The 20,983-nt window shown below is 49.0% G+C and overlaps 2 pseudogenes across 2 annotated transcripts; one reads left to right on the top strand and one right to left on the bottom strand.

The window, feature by feature from the left end:
- The first annotated feature begins 112 nt into the window (after nucleotides 1-112).
- Nucleotides 113-20,162, top strand: LOC149331548 (uncharacterized; annotated as a pseudogene). The gene is made up of 2 exons (XR_016285076.1): nucleotides 113-734; nucleotides 1,286-20,162. The product of XR_016285076.1 is annotated as an uncharacterized LOC149331548 (transcript).
- On the bottom strand, nucleotides 3,803-19,925 carry LOC149331549 (uncharacterized; annotated as a pseudogene). Its single transcript, XR_016285078.1, has 2 exons — nucleotides 19,227-19,925; nucleotides 3,803-6,972 (listed from the first exon to the last, which is right to left on the bottom strand). The product of XR_016285078.1 is annotated as an uncharacterized LOC149331549 (transcript).
- Nucleotides 20,163-20,983: the final 821 nt, after the last annotated feature.

Below are 20,983 nucleotides of genomic sequence, written 5' to 3' on the forward strand. Positions count from 1 at the left end.
CCGGCCTCGTCGCGTCTCATTTTACGCAGCGACATAGCGTGTCACGTCGGAACCAGCAGTGATTTTCTGTAAATGAGCTTTATGAACGGCACCAGCTGCATAAATCTGCTTTTTGTTTTTCGGCAGTCTTATTACCAAAATGACGTGGAGGTAGCAGGACCACAGAATTGCAGAATTCGAGGTGCGCAAAAGCACTAGCTGATAATTTAGACCTGTAAAATTGGCATCAACCTGACGGGCCAACGCTGCATCGCTCAGGAAGAATATGGGGAAAAAAATTTTTTTTTTCTATATCGCCTCGCAAGGATCACTTTCATTCATAGGTAAAGGTAGTAAAGGCAACAACCAGCGTATCTCAGTGGAAAAATGCAAAAAAAAAAAAAAACCTTGCAGTGCGCCTTCAGAGTTGTGCTGTTCAATAAAATAAGGCAGTTTCGGAATCACTGTAAAGAAAAAATGTACTTCCGCGTTGCGAATTTACGAGCCTGTATCCATCGAGGGTCAAGACTGGCCACAAGCCTAGCACAAATCCGGTAAACGAATTCAAATATGGCGGAGCAGTAGCGGCGCCGAGTTTTATTTGCATTAACTGCTCTGGTTAAGAGCAAAATCTGTCGTGGACTTTGCGAGTATTGAGCGAGTGTGTCTACTGTTACCCAGCTGGTGGCTCAGGATTAGAGCACCGAGAGGATGGAATGCGAGCGATTGTGATGACGGTGGTGGCGGCTGTCAACGTGAGTGATGTAGAACGTAAAAAATCCTTGGGTGGCATGCTGACAACTTAGCGATGCGTTTGCACTGCTTATTCTTAGTAACTGCTTATGTTATTCAAACTTGAATTCCTTACGTGTTATCATTCTTCATTCAAGCACCAGTGCGGCCGCCGTAGCTGGCGCGAGTGCTGAAAGCAGACTGCGGAACGCATGAGAAGAGTTAGCATGTCGAAGTGTGCTCTGCATTTTGGTCGCGCCTATGCAGCGGGTTCACCGAAGGAATCATTCTACGATGCCTGTTTAGCGTTGAAGCACTGCACATATCTGGTCTGACCGCTACCCAATATGCTAAACTTATGCAGTTTATGGATTGCAGCAAAAAAAAAAAAAAGAGGCACCTCTCGTTCTTTGCAATCGTGTGGCCGTTTTTGCTTTGCCTGCATGAATTGAGTAGTTTTTGGCGCTTGATATTTTGCGTCTTTTACTGCCCGTCGTGGTAGCCCAGATTTGCATGGAAGCATTCCAATATTGCACTGCTGTTGTCAATGTATTGAGGTACTTGCCTCTTGCAGTATGGTGCCCGGGTTGCATCCCAGAACTTGAGAGACGAGGCTTGAAGGTGAAGAGAGCACGTTGAGCAAACCGTTCTTGTAGGATGCCACGGTTTGTAGCCATGTACCGCACAACACTGCTTGACAATAGATCATGTCTGCACTATCAACCGGCTGGTAGAGAGATGCAGTGAAACCAACCCCTTTATATAGCAGTCATATATTTTGAGAAAGCTAACTGTTAACCAGCAGTCATCAAGACGTTGCGGAACCAAGGTGCAGAAGAGGCATATGCGAAAGTACTGCAAGATATTTACACTGGCTGTGCAACTAAATAGGCCCCATAGAGAAAGCAATAAAAGTTGAATAAAGAATGATGGTGTACAGTAAGACAATTTCTCCATTGTTCACTTGCATGCAAGAATTATTGTCGGAACACTCAGGGAAAACAATTAATGGACAATATCATAGTATTCTGCGATTTGCTGACAACATTGCCTTGCTAAGGTTACAAAGTCTCTCCTGACGGACAAGCTTGTGCATCGTCCAAGTGACCAAAGGTAAACATCACGTGCACCAAAACAGCATTTCAGCTTGCCACTGGCAGGGTAAAGTACTGTACCACCTCGGACCATTTTTGCTTGCAATGCATCCAGACCACTTTTTTGGAATGTGCTTCAGTTTCTGTGTAGTAGCGGCTTATTTGCAATTCAACTGCTCTATAAGTTGTTTAAAAGGGTTATAGAACTGCGGTGGTGGACCAAAACTTTCAGAATTCAACTACCCTGCTGATGTGTGAATCAACATACTGACATGGTTACGAATATCTTGCAGCTAACTCAAGGTATGAACCTTCCAATTGCATCACAAAGTTTTGTTCTGCAGTTCATCGAACTGCCATACACAACTGAATCATAGGAAATATATTTGCTTAGCAACATCTCAAAATCAAGTTTGGTGGCTTCATTGCTCTTTCACAACTTAACATATAGCTCTGTATTTCACCCTTGTGGCAAAATACAAAAAGATGCACAAGGCCACTTAGCATAGCAGTTGTAAAACAGTTTATTGTCTTGTATAGGTGTATTTGCAGAATCCTCCCGGTGCATGCTTGGCAAGTAGGCGGGATCCTGCTGAAATCAACACCTGTTGGTCCGCGGGTGCAAGCACCATTCTTATCACACTAGCCTCAACTGCACCTATGCCAGTCATGGGGAATTAACTGCAGGCATAATGAATCAGTTTTTTCAAGGTTTTTCCTGCTAACAGCGTCTTGCAAGTGACTACAAAATGCAGACGAGCAGGGCCCGACTGCGATAGGCGCTTCCCTATCCGCCACCTGGGATCCGCGCTCTCTAGCAGGCAGGTTCTGCCGAGAGAAAAATGTGTGCTGGTTTGGCTTAATCAGTCTTTGTTCTGCATATGATGTTGGTTCCCAAGCTGACCATTGGACAAAGGATACATGTCTGGGCACGTCCAACTATCTGCAGCCGGGTGGACAGCAAGCCCCCCAGAAGTGTGCCGGACTCCTGCTATAAAAAAAGCACATCACTTTCGAGAATAACTGAACAGCAATGATCATACCTCGCCACACAGGAAGCTACGGAGACACCTCATTTGTGTTCAGTAAGGCGTCTAAAATACTTGTGTGCCTTTGATTTCAGCAGGTACTACAAGTGCTGCATCTGGTTGTGCCAGGCACAGCACTTATCCAGGTACATGGTACAGCAAGACCTCGAGACGACTGTTCGAGCAGCACACATGAATACCTACGGTTCAGAGCACACCACTGCAACAGAAAGCCTAGTAAGACATGATGTTGGGCTAGTCGGTTCATGGTTAGAGCGAAACAGAAAGCCTAGAGCCACACTGCACTATTACTTCATGCCTGGTTCTGCCAACAGAAAAAATACTGCAATGGTAGCTAACACCGAAGCCACCTACCTGAAGACCTGGAGATGACTAGTTTAGCAACACACACACTACCAGCATCCAGAGCAGACCACCACTATGCATGACACTATGCAGAACATTTAACAAGGGCAGCCTGCAGGAGAAGCAATGGACTACATTTCCTGCACCATGTGTGATAACTGCACCAAACACTAAAATTTATGGTTGCTATCGGTATGAATGACAGGAACCTCCGCATCATTCAGAATGATGCGAAAGCCCTGCAATGCGAAAGCCCTGAGGCTAAAATAAATGAAATGTGTTTCAAGTAGTCCTGCTGCAAAACCGCAGGTGCTGGAAAGCGCGTAGACGCAGCAGATGCAGAGGTGCGGTGCTTTCTGGGTCAATAATCTGGCTGCTTCTCCAGGTTTTTCGTACTAGCAGTGTGTTTCAGTAGTGATGGCTGCTTGCCTAACATTTGCTTTGCAGCTTGGGTAGCATTATGAACATTCTTTTTGACTACTTGTACCAGTGATGTGTAGAAATATTACGCGACGTCATTACAGAGTCCTGACAATGAGGGGGTGGCCGTTTGATGCCCGGCGTAGCCGGTAAGCAAACGTAGTGAATGAGACAGAGGCGTGCTACGAGGTAACAACAACAAAACAACATTTATAGTTCAACTGAAGAATGCGGCTGCTTTCACAGAAGCGTAATATACATTCTACAAAACAATGTCAGAAAAAAAATAGCATTAAATACACTCAAGTTATACATTGAATATGTCTACACAGGTCAGAACACAAGTGAGAGTCCAATTAGCTACAGTCGATAAAAGTTCAGAAGGGGAACAAACACACAGTCAATCGGGGAGCGCGGCTGCAGTCCATCCTCAAGCACGCAGTCAGTGCGGCCCCCCGAAGGTGACGTCCTTCCAGGGCAGCTTGCGGTTTCGCGGATGCGGTGCGGCGGCTCGGAGTCCCGGGTGTTCGCGGCGGCAGTGTCTCCACTGACGAGCGGACTGAAGTTCGTGCCCATACGGCCCCCTTTTTAAAGTCCTCGGCCACTAGCGGGTGAGGCACTCACGGCGCCACACAGTCGGTGTAGAGAAAGCAAACACCAAAAAGCGCAACAAGAACACGTAGGCACCTACACTTTTGACACTGCATGGCCGCCATCTTGGAGGAAAAAATTAACGGACGACTAAAAAGAAGCCCTAGGCTTCGACTCTGGATTCGGGGACCTTGGAACCACAAAGAATTAAAACAACCAAAAAAGGGAGTTGCATACGCCCGCAACTTCTTTCCTGCTAATGGTCAGCTCAAGACTTCGGCAGTATGGGGGCCGGCCTTGAGCCGCCTCTGCTTTCGCAATGCGAGGGGGTTGTCTAAAAAATTGGCAGAGGCTTAGCTTGGTTAAGCCTGGTAGGTTGCGAAAGCTCGTTGTTTCTTCCTGGCTTCACACTGGCGAGCTGCCTTCTCCTTCTGTGTGGCAGTAGACGGCATGGCAAACTATCTTTGTACGCAGTGAGAAAGATCCACCGTGACTACCCGCCATGCTCCGCCGACGGATCGAGCTGGGGGCCCTTTTTTTCGCAACTGGTATGACGTCACCTCGACTGTAACGCCACTGGTGAGAGGAGCGCGAGGCTCACCGCCGTGACTACCGCCGCCCTGCACCGACTGATCGAGCTGGGGGCCCTTTTTTTCGCAACTGGTATGACGTCACTCCGCGAAAGGTCAACTGTAACTACCGCAGTGCCACGCTGAAGGCTCAAAACCTACCGTATTATTGCTTTCGTAATCTGTACCTTGTATCACTCCTATCTTGGTCCTGACCGGACTGATAGTATCTCTAATAAATAAATAAATAAATAACTGAAACAGCGTGCATGTATTTTTGACTTCCCGAGACGCATACAAAGAAACGCGTACGCATCAGTTTTTTACAAACAAAAGTAATTTACAGACTGCCACCACTTCTGTGACGTCATGGATCAGCCGAGTCGTCCTTTACGTTCATGAGGTCCTGCAGAAGAGCTGCAGTCAGAGTGTGAAAGCCTTCCATTTCCAAACTTTGTGACTGAGGGTTAGAACCAGCCTGAATGCTAGCAAGAAGCGCCTCAGGCTCACCCAATGGAAATGACCTACTCTGCGCAGAAGTGGAGGGAAGAGCTTCATTTTTATGAGGTGGGCTCTGAAACCCAGAATTTTGTTCTAGTTCCCACTGCACAACAGCATGAATATGCTTGCACAAATTCAAGCTGTTCCTGAAGTCAGCGCATGTACAATGGAACCTGTGGATTCAAATTCGGCATTCATGACAGCTCTTCCTGCAACCTGTGCATGCTGTGCTCCCCTTGACAACTATGTACTGATGTTGCCGCAAAGATTCAGACTCCATAAGCCAGCCACCATGAGGTGCTTTGCTAACACCGGATTTCAATATTATGGAACCTGCACAGTGCTTCTTGAAGTTATCAGCTGTGCGGTGGTCTGTCCTGGGCCTCACCTCAGAAGCAAGCTGCTTTCAGGAGCCGGTCATTAGTGAACCTCTGCAAAGTAATCAACAGCTTGTCTAACCTCTGGCACTGCTTCCTCTCCAAGTAGACCGTCTTGAGCTCATTATGTAAGCTCCCCAAATGGTTATTAGGAGTGAGACCGCTGCCTTCTCTATAGCAGAGTGCCCACTGCTGTGGGCGCTTTGCAAACACCCTCTCAAAGTACTCAACGAAGGCTCTGAGCTCCTCCACAGACTTTGACGGCAGAAGTTTCGCAAGGACAGCCTCAACTTCTGTTACGCTTGGGCAAAGCGTCAAAGTGTGCAAAGTTTCCCTGACAAGTTTCCGATTTTCTCTCCTACTAACTTTACTGACATTCAAGTTCCAAATACGCTTGACATGCCAAGTACAGAGCAAGCATTTCTAGGGGCTCCCCATTACCCTTGCCCAAGCATTGTAATATGCTGGCGCATCGTCTGACATGAAGAGCTCGGTGCAAAGTGCCTGAGCAAGTCTCTCCTTGACTGCCTGAAAAAACAACAACCATAGTTTCTTCTGTAGTACTTTTTGAAAGAAGGTACGCGCATGGAATGCCTGACAAGTCTTCGCCAATTACTAGCAGTGTTGTCAGATGAAGATCGTGCGAATTCGTTCCATGGGTGGAATCAATACAAACACTTTTCCTACCATATTCGAGCAGGAATTCCCTGAGTGCTGTTCATGAGAGCCATTTTAAACTTCCCTATGCCTTGTTCCGTAAGCAACTCTCTATCAGCATAGAGCGAAACTCAGGTTTCTTGGAGCTCATTAATCCACATACTCATGCTGACAAACTCATCTGGGTCTTTCTGCTCCTCATTTCCAATATGGAACTTTCGCTTTATATTATAAACATCGTGCCTGTCCAAAGTGTGGAGCACATTCAATTCATCTCCACCAGTTGCATGTGCATCTAGCAAAATCCTTTTACTAGGAACTCCTAGGCTCAGTTTTGCTGCTATGGCATTCTTCTGAGTGGATGTCAAGCGCTGATGCTTCACACTTTTCTCATGGCCGTAGTGCTCCGCCTAATACTCAACACTTACTTTCTCTCCTTCTTGCGTGACAGCCATAGTTGCAAAGCAGTGCTTGTTGCACTTCCCACTGCCCACTAACTTTGGCTGCCGCTTACCTTTTCCAGTTTTCACCTCCATTCCTGACCTGTGGCAAAACAGGTACCTCTTCGTTGCTCCTGAGGGTAAACGCTTTGGTCCAGTAGTGGCTGTGAATTGGACTTGCTCCTTCATTTCTTCTATTTCCTTCCATGCTGCAAAATCTACAAACAAAAATACAAATGCACGTATTTAATGGAGACATATTACACAATGGTCAAACTTGTTTTGCTATGTTTCGAACAATTTAACTGAAGTTTTTCAAGATGTAAGGCAGCCATCAGAGCAACATGGACTAGCTATAGACTTCTCAAATGTGATCGCTCAAGGGTAAAGCACTCTTAGTGCATGAGGCCCACCTGCCCCAAGTTCTGCTAACACTTCATGGATGACGCACTGTAACTGCTCCAATATTTACTAATTTAATCTACCTTGCCCTTTAAAAGCGATTCAATACAGTTTTGTGAGGCATGGCTGCCATATATTCCACAAGGCTAGCAACCTAATGCAAGCTATAGACAAGCGTCAGGCCGTGACGTCACGGAGATGCGGCGTTGCTGGAGTCAGCAGTGGCTTTCGTTATGTAGGCAAGAGCCGGTACCGTGTGCCTTGGGTATGCCACGCTTGAGCGTTTTTGAGCGTTTGAGTAGTTTTTTCTCTATTTTTCGCTTCCACGAGCTTCAACATGTACATTTTCTTCACCACCTATCCTAGAAAGGGATAAAACGTCGCTAAGGTATCGGCAAAATCATGCAGTTACTTTTCATATTACCTGACTTTTACTATTGCTGGTCAATCAGAACCTGGCGAAAACAGCTAATACCGGACCGAAAACCAGTTATCAAGCAGAATAAGGCCTGCAATGACTTAAAATATTTAGCTCTGCAGAGCAAACGTAACTTCGTTGTAGCTCGACGTAAACTTCTATCCATTCGCCTGTGCACCTCTCTTAAAGCCAAGCGAATAAAAAAGCATTTTTTCAGACATTACCAGTGAAGATCGCAATTGCATGACTCATTCAAAGTAACTGCATGGCTTCAATGTCCAGTAGTGTTCGGCGTTCTCCGCACTGAAGTGGCTGGACGAGAGCAGGCACATCACAAAGGTTCGTCATGTGAGAAAGCTGCCTCGAGTCTTGCATCCCGCCGTCCTTCTTCTTGGACTTAGCGATCGGTTATGCTGTATCGCCCCAAACGTTGAGACTGCAGACCTGTATACCTCGTGCTTTCTCGGTTTCATTTTATAAGTCAACCTAGTCGACCGTCGTAGCCACGCCGTTGCTGCCAAATATAGGAGCACAGAAGGAAGCCTATGCAGCGCTTCACCAGATAATTCCGCCCAGGTTGTCGAACCGGAATTTTTTTGGGTTCAGTTCAGTTCCGGGTTCGGCTCCGGAGCGACATTTCGTTCCGGTTCGAACCGCTCCGGATAGCGTCGAACCGGTTCAAACGGGTTCAGGCTATAAAAAATTCTGAACGTAGGTTTTTATTCAACCTTGTTTTGCTGTTTACTTTTCTTTGTGATATCAGCATATAAAACAACACTGCAAAATTTGCTCATTGCGAGATGTTTTACTGTTCGCGGCAAAAAGACCTAAATTTACGCAAGAGCCGCGAAATCAAATGAACTCAGAATTAGTGTACACCAGCTATGTATATTAGACTATCTGATGAGTTACATAAAAAGAAAAGGTGATGGATTATTCATCTACAAAACCTTTCAGTTTCAGCAGTTTCGAAGTCCCCGTCAGGCGAGTAATAGGTCTCTCTTGAAGCTCGTGTCAATCGGGAATTTCTCCAGCCCAAAATGCTTAAGCAGGCGCCGTCAGGACCACTGCATGTGCCCACTATGAGCGGAAGTTGCCTTGTATTTGCAGGTGTATAAAGCCAAGACATCTTTCTGTCACCCCAAAAGCGGCTTGCCAGTCACACCCCCCCACCCACCCACTCTGGCACACCTGCAGCATACATCTTGAGAGTTTACCAAAAATATTTTATTTTCATCACCTGCTCTACATTGCCTTTGTAACTCGCATTATCTCGACCACCTATAGCTCAGTTTCTTCAAAAACACAGCTAATCGTGGCATGTCGCTAGTACAGTGTAAAATTAAGATTTTGTCCTATGCTGATGTCGTCTCCGTCTCTTGCTCTGACGAAAAGAATATGATAAAAAAGCAGGCTTGCATTGGTTGGGGGCTCTTCGTGTCTGTACGGACACAAACTTGCGACGTCTTAGATGCGACGTTGCGCTGTGAAGATGTTGCAATTGGTGCATTGCAAGGGGACGATCGTAAATTCGTTAAATAGAATCTTTGTTACTTTTCTGGGTCGCTTTCAAAGGGAGCCCATGCGTGGACAGAATTTTATGCTACCTTGATACAGTATGGTGAGCCTTTCGTGCAGTTTTTGTCCACTAACCTGTTTCATGACTTATTTTTCGAAACCCAAAAAGCCACCGCTTCCTGGCAGCTGTGCTAATAATTATTAGGTGACTAAATGCTCATCTGTCTTTTATGTACATAGTCGCGAGGGAATTTTGTGCTGACACACTCGATTTCCTAAATATTCGCTTTTTCTTAGAACCTGTACGGCTTCTCCAGAAGGCAGCTGACAAAGGTTCTGATCGGTTATTACTTCCTCTACGTGCAGCCTTACCTAGCCTTTGCTGACGGTCTTATATTAAGTAAGACGAGTTCAGAGGATGTACATTCAATAGGCCCCAAAAACCTTTCTTAGACCTCAAACGTCGACTTTACATATTAGGACATGCCATCGAGCCAAGCGGACGTTTGTGCCATGATCAGTGAATTGCTACATCTGCAAGCAAGGAGGAACTATTGAACAAAGAAATTATTTGTGACGCTATGTTCGTTTGAGACACAGCTCACTTCAGCAGTCTCTTAAAAAGGACACTGAGGTCATGCCTTACACTATAAGATTTGTGCCAGTAATGAAGGACACCAGAATTCCGTGTGAACATTTCCTGCTAATAAGACTGCTTAGCGTGTGAAGAAGCTCTATGCTTGATAAACACGCACAATCGCCACTTTCGGCGAGGTCACTGTTCACAGAACAGTTCTCATTTTAGCTCGGAACGTTTATGCTGCGAAAGTTAAACCTCCTGACTGATCGCCCTTTCTTGACGTGTGCACCTTCAGGAATTTTTATGTGCGGGCAGAGCAAGGAAGTGATAGTGGCATGAGGCCGTGTGCCGAGGTCGCGGAATTCGACCCAATCAAGTAAAGCAAGACAAGGTCAGGGAGGTTCCCGATATTCCATGCGGCAACAATAAAAAGAATCTTTGAAGATGGCCGAGTAGCCTACGGCATCAGTAAACGAAGCTTCTCTGTTGCGCCCGCCGCCACTGGCTCGATTCCCACTTACGGTTAAAGCATTGTAGGTGGTTTCGTTACTGCGTTAGCAGTTTAGTCTCCTTTCTCAAAAATTTCCGTGGTGTGTGTGTGTGTACATGCACGCGCGTGTGTCCATGCATGTGGGCGCTTAAGCATGTGTATGCACACGTGTGCACAATTCGGTGGGCGCACATCCGGGCACTCACTGGCAAAAAATTTACAGACGGTTGCAATTGGTGGTAATGCGAAGTTTAAGCGCAACTTTCGCCACTGCCAGGTTGACAACAAACCCGGTGACCAAATCTCGACATGGACTCCTGTCAGCTGCCAAGGCTTGTCTGAGGAACTGCTATGCCGCTATTTTGGCCCTTAGAGAATGTTACAGTGCGTTAACGATGTCGACTATGAAATGCTTCCAGACAATGCAGTGCAACTGCGATGCAGACAGCTCAGACATTGTGCGCGTTGTGTATGGCTTAAACCGTTCTATACACGGTAATGGCAAACATGTTGAAGTCGTAACGTGCTTCAGCTGGAATGCTCTGCTAACCCCCCCCCCCAACGTTTATTTTCGGTATTAAACTTACGTTGACCGCGAGGCTGTCGGCATCACAACAATGCTTCTCTTTTTCGGAAGGGGAAATAATGCCACATACAGTCCGACAAAATGTAAAAAAAAAAAAGCAGCAGCTAGCAGTGGGCCACGATCCGCGACTCTACTGGCCAATCCCAGTAGTAAAAAGTGGAACAACTTTTTACTATTTGAGTACAGCAAACAAGCCAGGGATCGAAATTCTAGAGCATATAATTGTTTCTCTTGTAAGCGGCTTTTTCTTTAGGTGAGAAGAAAAGTTTTAACAGATTACTTTTAGTTGTGGAAGAATTCTTTGCAAAGGTCCTGAATGTGGGCGAAGCTTCACTCCAGACTTGAGTTGTATCAGACTATAGTATTGCCAGGTGGCACGTGGCTGAGCTGGAAGACGACGATGCAGCGCTCACGCTGTCATGCATCGGCCACCAATCGACCACAGTCTTGCCCAACACCAGGTATTAAAGCACCCTGCGTCAACAAGCATGTCACAACAAGAGAATCGAGCAAGTTCTCAAGAATGGAGATAGCCTAAAAGCGGTGAAGAGGAAACTAGGCAGAGAGAAAAATCGGATGTATTCATTAAGAGAGAGAGGGCAGTGTCATTTCCAAAGTAGGCACAGAGTTCTACTATATAGTAGCCAATGGAATCAGGACAATAATGAAAGGCAGTAGTGCACAGCACTGACATCCCGCCAGTAGCGAACGAGGAAGTGAAGGAAGCCTTAGGAGCAATGCAAAGGAGGAAATCAGCTGGTGAGGATCAGGTCCATATATGCTGGGAAGGTGAGAGGGGAGATGGTGCTAGAAAAACTGGCCACCCTGTACACATAGGGTTTTTCGTGTTTGGGTGAAACCGGACTTTACCACATTAAAATTTTTACACCTCGAATATGCTCCTGAAAGATTGGGTGAAACGTGATTTTCCCCCGATTTCTGAACTACAATGCCCTTAGACAGACAACGAAGAAAACAATCTAACATTATTGAAGTTGACAGCCGTACTGGATCTACTCTAGAAGTGCTTGCTGAGTCAGTCATCCAATGACTACCGACATCTTGATTTCCGTGACCAACGTGTAAGAATATATTAAGGTGCTGACACTGCGCCCGGCGGAGCGGCCAGACCTTGTTCGCTGCTCCTTGCGCTTCTATCGAACGCAGGCAGGTGGCACCATACGATGGAGGCTTGTCTAGTCGCCGAGCTGCGGCAGCTACAATGCAGGTGCTGAGCAATCGTTTGGTGCCGCGGCATGTAGTATGTGCGCTTTCTTAAGTGCAGCAAGGCACCGAAGGATTGAAACTGCTGTTGACACCAAATAATTTTGGGCAACTTCGTGTTATACTTGCTGGGACTGCGTGAATGGGTGAAGCAGCAGCGAGGATGATGCCGTGCAATCCTTCCGAGCTCGTTAACGAAATGCATTCACTGCAAAGTTTTTCCCATCCATCCACACGAATGCTCAGAGCATATATAATAACTATACTGACTCCTAAAATATTGTCACGAAGTTGTGACGACGGGAACGGGTTTATTTACAAGTGGGGATCAGGGACGTCAGTGGACGGCCAGCGTCAGGCGGGCTTCACCACAGTCTCGCAGACTGTCGTTTTCTAGGAGGCTAGGTGGCATTTCGTTTTCTAGGTGGCAACACGACCACCACCATAGTAGCCTTCAGAGGACCAAAGGTACCAAACTTTGTCCGATATGGTGTCACGCTCATACCGTGCCACCTGTACAGAAAGCAAGTCGATGTCTGCCACCAGTGTGGTCGGGTCGGGCATCGCAAGGACGTGTGCCCGACGCCAACCAACCGGATCTGCAGGGGCTGCGGCCAAGCGAACCCCAAGGAAGACCACAAATGTACCCCCAAATGCAAACTTTGCGGCGGCGCTCACCCGACCGCCAACACAGAATGTAAAGCCAGGTACAAGGTTCCCTACGTCGTTCGCAAGTGTCAGTGGGAGCGCCGAAAGGTCAGCCACCAGCTGCCGTCGGAGAGCGTTTTCCAGTCACTCGATAAGCCAGCTGCCCATAAGTCAAGAACGCCATCAAGAAACCGCGCGCAGTCGAGAAATACCAGCTGCAGGAGCCAGAGCAGAGACGCGCGAAAAACGAAAACCCAAAGATCACCGTCGCGCGAGAGAGTCTGTTGGGTCAACGCCGCACGAGGTATGAAGACCAATCCGAGCGACAACGTTGAAACAGAAGACAACGCTTCAACCAAGGAACGAGAGATCAACGAGGCCCTGGAAAAGGAGAACGCGACCCTGCAAGCCACCATCAACAACCTCACCAAGGAAATCGCGGAGATCCGCAACGCCCTCCGCAACGTCATACAGCAAAGATCCAGCCCGAGCGGCAACAACAAGGCCGAAGAAACTACGGCCGGCACAGACAAGGAGCCGCCAACGAAGAAGAGGGCCGTCGAATCGCGCAAGACCAAGAACAACATGAGCAACTGCAGCACCGACAGCAGCAACAACAACGTCGAGGCCAAACTCAACAGCCTCGAGGATATGATCAAATCGATGAAGGAAGCCATCGAAGCCTTCCAAACGGAGAACGTCAATAGACTCAGCAATCTGGAAAGCAGTGTGCAACTAACACTAAGCAACCCATTGTTCATGCCAGTACAGCAGCAAGTCAACCAAGCGCAGCAACTCGGAGAATTCCGAACAGGACAATCATGGCCTCCAACTCCACAGGCATAACAGTGTGGCAGTAGAACTGCCGCGGCTTCGTCAAGAAGAGGGCAGTCGTCCAGCAACACATCGAGCACGCGGCGCGCAAGCCCGACGTGCTCCTGCTCCAAGAAACACTAACGGACAAGCCATCCCTCCCCGGCTACAGGGTGCACGCGGGCCCGCCCGACGGCAGAGGCCTGTGCACCCTGGTCAGGAAGGGACACACCTTCGTCGAACACCGGCTAAGCAACGTCAGGATCGAACACATGCTCACTGAACTCATACCGACCAAGCAAAGAAAAAACAGCATCTTCATTTTGAACATCTACAGTAACCCATCGCAGAGACTGCAGAAGTTGAAAGCCATTCTTCACAAGGCAAGCACGACGGCCGGCCAGAGCACGCTGATCGCATGCGGCGACTTTAATGCGATGGATCCGGCGTGGGGCTACGTCAAGAGCAATGCGAAAGGCAGAAACCTATCCCAAGACGCGGCAGAACTCGGCTATACCCTCATAACCGACCCGGCTTACCCAACGAGAATTGGCAACTCTGTGTCCCGAGATACCAGCCCAGACTTCACGTTTGTCAAGAACAACGAACCGATTACGATCACGTTGAGGAACACGGGGGTGTACCTCGGCAACGACCACATGATCGTGGAAATCGGCATACCGGAGCAGAGCAGTACCAACGTCAGGAAACATACATGGATCGATTGGACCGCTTTCAGAGATAACAGAAATCAGGAGGCGGAAGAGATCGAAATCGACAACATCGACACGTGGACCAACAAGATCCTCCAAGACGTTCGAAACTCAACCAAGGACATAGAAACAGACCTCGAAACGAACAGAATGGATAGCCGACTGGCCCACCTCATCGAAGCCAAGCAGTCCATTCTCAACAGATGGAAAAAACAACGCCTTAATCGTAGGCTACGAAAGAAAGTCGCAGAACTCAACAGAGCAATCGAGGACCACTGTCGCACGCTATGTGCGCAACAGTGGAACGAGATATGCAACGCCGCCGATGGCCAGATGCAAAAGAGGAAAACATGGAACTTGCTAAAGCATCTGCTCGACGAAACCAAGACTAAGTCACACCAAAGGGACCGACTGGCGAAACTCATCCATCGAGAAGTCACTAAACACGGCGCTGATGAGGTGGCGAAACGCATCAGCGACAGATACCTGCCGACTACGCCCACGGAGTGCCACGGGGGGCTGCCCAAGGCCCATCTCGACAGAGATATAGACGTAGAAGAAGATCGCACGGCACTGCAGGACCTCAACAGCAGGTCGGCGGCCGGGCTGGACCGCATCACCAACAAGGCGCTTAAGAACCTCGACGACAAATCCAGAGAAAGCCTCGCGAGCTATTACAACAAATGCTGGAAAACGGGAACGCTGCCGACGCAGTGGAAGAAGGCCAAGATCATCCTGATCCCCAAGCCGGGCAAGCCATCCGACACGGATAACCTCCGACCCATATCGCTCACATCTTGCGTGGGCAAGGTGTTGGAACATGTCCTGCTCAGCAGGTGGCAAGAATACCTCGAGAAAGAAGATCTCTACCCGGAAACAACCATTGGCTTCAGGCAGCATCTTAAGTACCCAAGACGCCATGATACAACTCAAGCACCAGATCATCGACGGCAACACCGGCGACAACAAAGCAATACTGGGACTCGACCTGCAGAGCACCTTCGACAAGGTGAAGCACTCGGCGATCCTATCCCAAGTCTCGAAACAACATGGGAGAGAGATCATACAATTACATCAAAGACTTCCTCACGGACAGAACGGCCAAGCTCAGAGCGGGGGGACCTCCAAGCACAGGAAAAGAAGCTGGGAAGCACAGGCACACCTCAGGGATTGGTCATCTCGCCGGTGCATTTCAATCTCGTGATGATAGGAGTGGCCGAAAGGCTCAGGAACATCAAGGAAGTCCGACATACGATATACGCCGCCGACATAACGCTGTGGGTGGAAGAAGGCAGCGATGCCCACATCGAATCCACTCTACAGGTGGCCGTTGATGCGATCGAAGACCAACTCGACGGAACGGGGCTCCGATGCTCGCCGAGTAAGTCGGAGCTCCTCGTCTACCCGCCCGTCAAGCACCGCAAACCAAAGAGCAGCCCGAGAGAGTGCGAGGCAATCAAAGTCAAGACCAGAGAGGGAAACGCGATCCCAAGAGTCAACAAGATCAGAGTGTTGGGAATGACGATCGAGACGCATGGCAGAAACGGCGAGACCGTCACCCGACTCATTGCGAAAGCGGCGAACGCCACGAGACTACTCAAACGACTCACGAACAAGAAAAGCGGAATGACGGGAGAGAGCCTCATCAGACTGATCCACTCGTTCGTCATTGTCACGTAGCGTACGGGGCGGCCTACCACAAGTGGAAGAAGACCGAGAGAAACAAGATAGATATACTCATCCGCAGAGCCTACAAGACAGCAATGGGACTGTTCGAAACAATGAGCACCAAACGCCTCCTGCAGCTGGGGGTGCACAACACTCTAGAGGAGATAGCGGAGGCCCAACGCGCCGCACAACTCGAAAGACTGTCTATGACCAAGGCCGGCCGGAAAATCCTGGACAACCTGGGAATTGGATATCAAGGCAGGGAGCAGACGCAGCTCCCCGTCCCCGATGAGATCAGGCGCAACATCAGAGTGGACTCGGTACCGAACAACATGCACCCGGAGTATAATAGAGGGAGGAGAGCAGCGAGAGCCAAGGCGCTGATAGACCAGCACGCGGCCGACACACACACGCACGCTACGTTGACGCGGCTGAGTACGCCAAGATACACGGCTTCACGACAGTCGTCGTCGACGACACAGGCACCGTTCGCATGACCACCAGCACGAGATGCCCCAAGGCAGAGCAAGCGGAGGAGGTGGCCATCGCCGACCGCGACTGCCACACGGTGCTATGCAACTCGAGGCAGGCGGTGAGAAATTATGCCAAAGGCAGGATAGCGAAGGAAGCGGTGCACATACTGCAAGAAACCAAGAACGACGATGGCAGCAAACAAGTGAGAATCAAGTGGTTCCCGGCGCACGCGGGCAAGGCGTCAGACCGCAACGCCAACCACAACGAGACGGCACACGCCGAGGCGCGCGCGCTAACGGACCGCGCCTTGGTCGACTGGCCGCTGTGGTTCAGCACCAAGGACCGAATGACCGAATACAACAAAATAACCAAGGCGTTCCGCCTAGCTCGCAGAACCCTTCCACCCTCTTGCTCGGGGCTCAGTCGAGAGCAAGCCGTTTTATTCAGACAGCTACAGACGGGCTCATTCCCCAGCCTGTCGCTGTTGCACAGAATGTATCCCGAGACGCACCCGACAGACAAATGCAGAGTCTGCCGAACGGAGACGGCCGGCTTCGCACACATTCTGTGGAATTGCAGCAAGTACCAGGAAGAAGCTAAGTCTGGGAGGATCCCGCCACGACTGGAAGCAGCCGCAGGGAGCGACAAACAAGAGGAACAACTTTGGGCCGTCCAGCAGGTCATCGAGGCGCTGGCCCGGCAGGGACCCAGCGAGCCGGCAACGGCGAGCGGGGACCCAGGCCGCGCGGCCGGCGCCCAGAGGATGACATAGGCCCCGTCCGAAGCGCGCGTGCGCTCTACTGCAGGCCCCAAATAAACGTTTTAACAATCCAATCTAGGAGGCTTTCTTGAACTTGCCTCTTTTGTCAGACTGGGACATCTGGGAAAAATACTGGGCACAGCATCAGCCAGAAGGATCGGTTTCTTGGGTGCATTTAAAAGTGCCTTGCCATTAAACTTGGCATAGTACGATTTTATAGTGTAAGCTCGGGAAAATGCTTCGCGCAGATGTGGTCACTAGATCGAATTATCCTACCTGTTCTGGGCAGATGGGATATTTATTTCCTATCCTCGCCTAGAACCAAAGTTCCAGGCAATCGGGCTCAAACGCAGCTTTAAAGAGCGACACTTGGTCTGGACAACTCTGGTAGCCTGATCTGCACTTGGATACTAAGTATAATCACGTATGGTCAGCTTCTGCTGCCATGTACATAGGCCGCAACAGCCGTCCAAGGTGTGAGCCCACACCACCACGTGGGTTTGCACAATCACTGCAGCTGGTCCCAAACCGCAACACAAAAGCTAGTTCTACCAAACTTTGTTCGCGCACAGTGCCTACGACAACATCGAAGGCATGAACCTAAACGTCCACACCTTGTGATGCACTCTTGCAGTGCAAAACACCGAAAAACAAAACCTAAAATGGGACCGAAAGCCGTGCAAACCGTTCACCCGCGTCCGCCACTCTGCAAGTGAATGGCCACCACTGCGCTGAGCCCCCGCGCCAGTGTGCGCATATAGTAGAGGGCAAACATGATCTGTGCGTGCTCTCCGCAGTGGCAGACAGCCAGTGTCAACACCGAAACTATTTTTACACCGTGTTCATGACCGGTGCAGACCCTTTTTACAAGCAGTTGAACCAGTACTTGATGGAAGCGAAGCAAGCCCCACAAATACAGGTGTTGAAGTCAGGGACTATTGGAATGACACAACTGCGGGCTACCCCAGGCTAGGAAATGCTGTGTTGACGGTCACAATACTGTAGACAATAAGGAATTTTAACAATGGCTGCACACGAAGACATTTCAAATTACAGTACAAAAAATCGGAGAGGAAACAAACTCCACCAGAAGGGTATGACGCGATAGCATGTGGATTAATTCCCGTATATGCAAAAGGTCATTATCTATTTTAGATTCTTATATCCCTGACAGTCCTCATACCCCTCCTGGTGCAGTGGTGCAGCGGATAAGTCATACGCCTCTGCCCTGCAATGGCAGGTGCTCCCCAGCGGCAGCTCTATATGACCCACGTTGCTCTTCCCAAATACCAGTCTTTCATTTAGCTGGGACCTTTCCCACTGGACAGTTTGCAATGGGTGGGTTTGAGGACGCCACAAGGTCGTGTGACGTAGGTGGGCCACCTGCCTCGTAGGTTGCTCCCGCAGCCAATCATTAAGTGCTACCTGCCAGGTTGCATGAGAATGCCATGTTTTACGGGTACCATTGAATGTTAACACACACACACAAACGAGTTTTCGCTCAATGAGGCAAGAAAGGTTTGCGCATTAAAATTAGTTTTGTATTTGCACTAGTACCCTGCACATGCAATATAAATATCATGCAGAAAGGAGCCATGCTCCTTTATTGAGAGCACAGAGACAGCACTGATGACTTCTTAGTGAATAATACAGTTTACGTGAACTGTTCACAGAAAGAAAAGATAATCATTTCGCCAGTTCTAAGCAAGAACGTGCAAGCTTGTAGCTCCATTGTGTCCAAGTTCTCACCCCCGAATACTGCACGTTTGCCGAAGCAGAAAGAAGAGGTAAACTGTTGCTCCACATTGCGCATTAAAATTACAGAGGAGAGAGCTATAAACAACAGATAAGCAGAAGCAATGAGGCGCATAATGCTTCTTATTCGTATGCATTTCTCACGATATTTTTTTTTACGCATCCTGTGCTTCTGCTGTGCCTGCAAATAGCATTAACCAGGAGTCGTCCTGCGCTTGCTGTGCTTATTCCTTGCTTTACCCAGCAATATAATTCGCAATGCACTGACCTCTGTCGTTCATGTAAGTACCTGGAAGCGCTTTAAGCTGTCAAAATTTCGCTCCCTTTTCCTCCGCAGAACACTACGCGAGCGGTCTACGCAAGCTAACATTTATTCGTGCATGCACAAAAAAAGAACGCCAAGAACGCGTGCATCTTCCTCACCTGAATAGGAAGAAAACTGAAGCGTACTTAGTCTCGACACGAACCCATGGTTCTGCTCGTGGTGCTGCAACAATTCGCCACGGCGGGCAAAGTTTACATTAGTACACTGGTCACAAGAATAGGAGCCTTTCGCGAAACAAAGAGCGCTTATAGCTTCGGGATGCTGGTTTCGCAAATGCCTCCTTTGAGAACTCTCAAAAGCAAACTTAGCTTGGCACACTGGGCACAGATACTTATCAGGCGCAGGTGACTCGGCGGGTGGTGCACTTGGTCCCTCCATTCCTACAAGGGCACCTCATCGACAGACACAAACACAATTTACATTGCCAAATAAAGAATGCGCAACGGCGCTAACAATTAGAAAAGTGCGCACCCAGCGCAACACAGAATACGGCAACGGCCAAAAGAAAGCTCAACAGAGCTGCTACTGAACAAAGCGGTTATAAAACAGCGTGAAACAGAGAACGCGCAACTGCGCTAACAACTAGGAACTATGAATATGGCAACGGCCAAAAGAAAGCTCAACGGAGCTGCGACAGAAAGAGGTAATAAAACAGTGCAATCAGCCCTACAGCCTAAACGACCAGCGAAGACGCTCGCACAACGGACACGAGAGGACCGTTAGAATATCGAAGTGTGCAAAACAATGAAGTCACGTGATCATGCACAAATAAAAGCCCAAATTCAATTTACATGAAAAAAAAAACTGTAAAAAGCTTCTATAAAAGTAATAAGCATTGTTCGGACATGCATTGTTTGTAAATATAGTAAAAAAAATATTATTTCAGCTAGACAAAAAACACAAACAAACGTAGACAGGGGAAGAGAATTACCCCTAGGGACAGGGATTTCTAAGGGGCGGAGTCAAACCTAGGGAGGACCCGGATGGGTTGAACCGCACAAACAAAAAAGAAGGCTGTTCATTTCCTCATGTGAGTCGGCTCGTTTTGCGCACTGACTCTTGAGAACATGCTTGAGAAATAGGCCCTCCACAGTTACCAGACTGCCAACCAGCGGTGCTTTTTAGTGAACGTCCGTGCTCCGATTTAGCGCAGAAGCACAGTGCCTGTGTTGCAGCTTTGGCGGAATGCGTACCGAGCTCGAGGTTGTCTGAAGGCTCCGCGTCTCAACACTTCTGTTGATTACACTCTTGAGTTTTTGGGTGCACTGTAGAAAACTGCAGGTAAACTTTTTCGGGCAGGCGGACTTCGGCCCGTTCATGGGCCCGCCGTTCCCCGCTATTCTCGAGACACAAGTCGCGCCGAATACGCTCGAGCACATACGCGGTTCCGACGTGAAATGCAGCAGTGAAGTATTTCTCTCTCTCGCTGCCGAGAGAGAGTGCCGGCGGCTTTACGTTTGCCCCTGCGCGGGGTCTCCAGGCCACTGCGCACAATCACTTACAAAAAGAAGTAAACTGTATGTACTACATAGCCGCGCGCACGTAGCGTCCTGTCTCGGACTAATCGCGCGCGCGGCACACTGCACTAGCGTCCGGGGTGGGGCGCCCGGCCGCGTATACCGTCCGAGGTAGCACCCACGGAGCGTTCGGGTCACGCGTGCACTACATGGCGAAGAGCAAGCGGGAAGTCAAGTCCGCCTGCTCGATGAACGCACAGAGGCTCACCATTGTTCTGTCACGGATGCGCGCACTGCTGCTTGGCCACAGGAGCGCTTCTCCGGGATGATTCCCAGCGCCCTGTAGGCCGCGAGCATCTCGCGACGCGGCACTGTAGAAGCGGCACAGCGAAGGAACA

This window comes from Amblyomma mixtum, chromosome 8 (genome assembly GCF_055824585.1).
Source record: "Amblyomma mixtum isolate Tamu chromosome 8, ASM5582458v1, whole genome shotgun sequence".
In the NCBI taxonomy this organism is placed as follows: Eukaryota; Metazoa; Arthropoda; class Arachnida; order Ixodida; family Ixodidae; genus Amblyomma; species Amblyomma mixtum.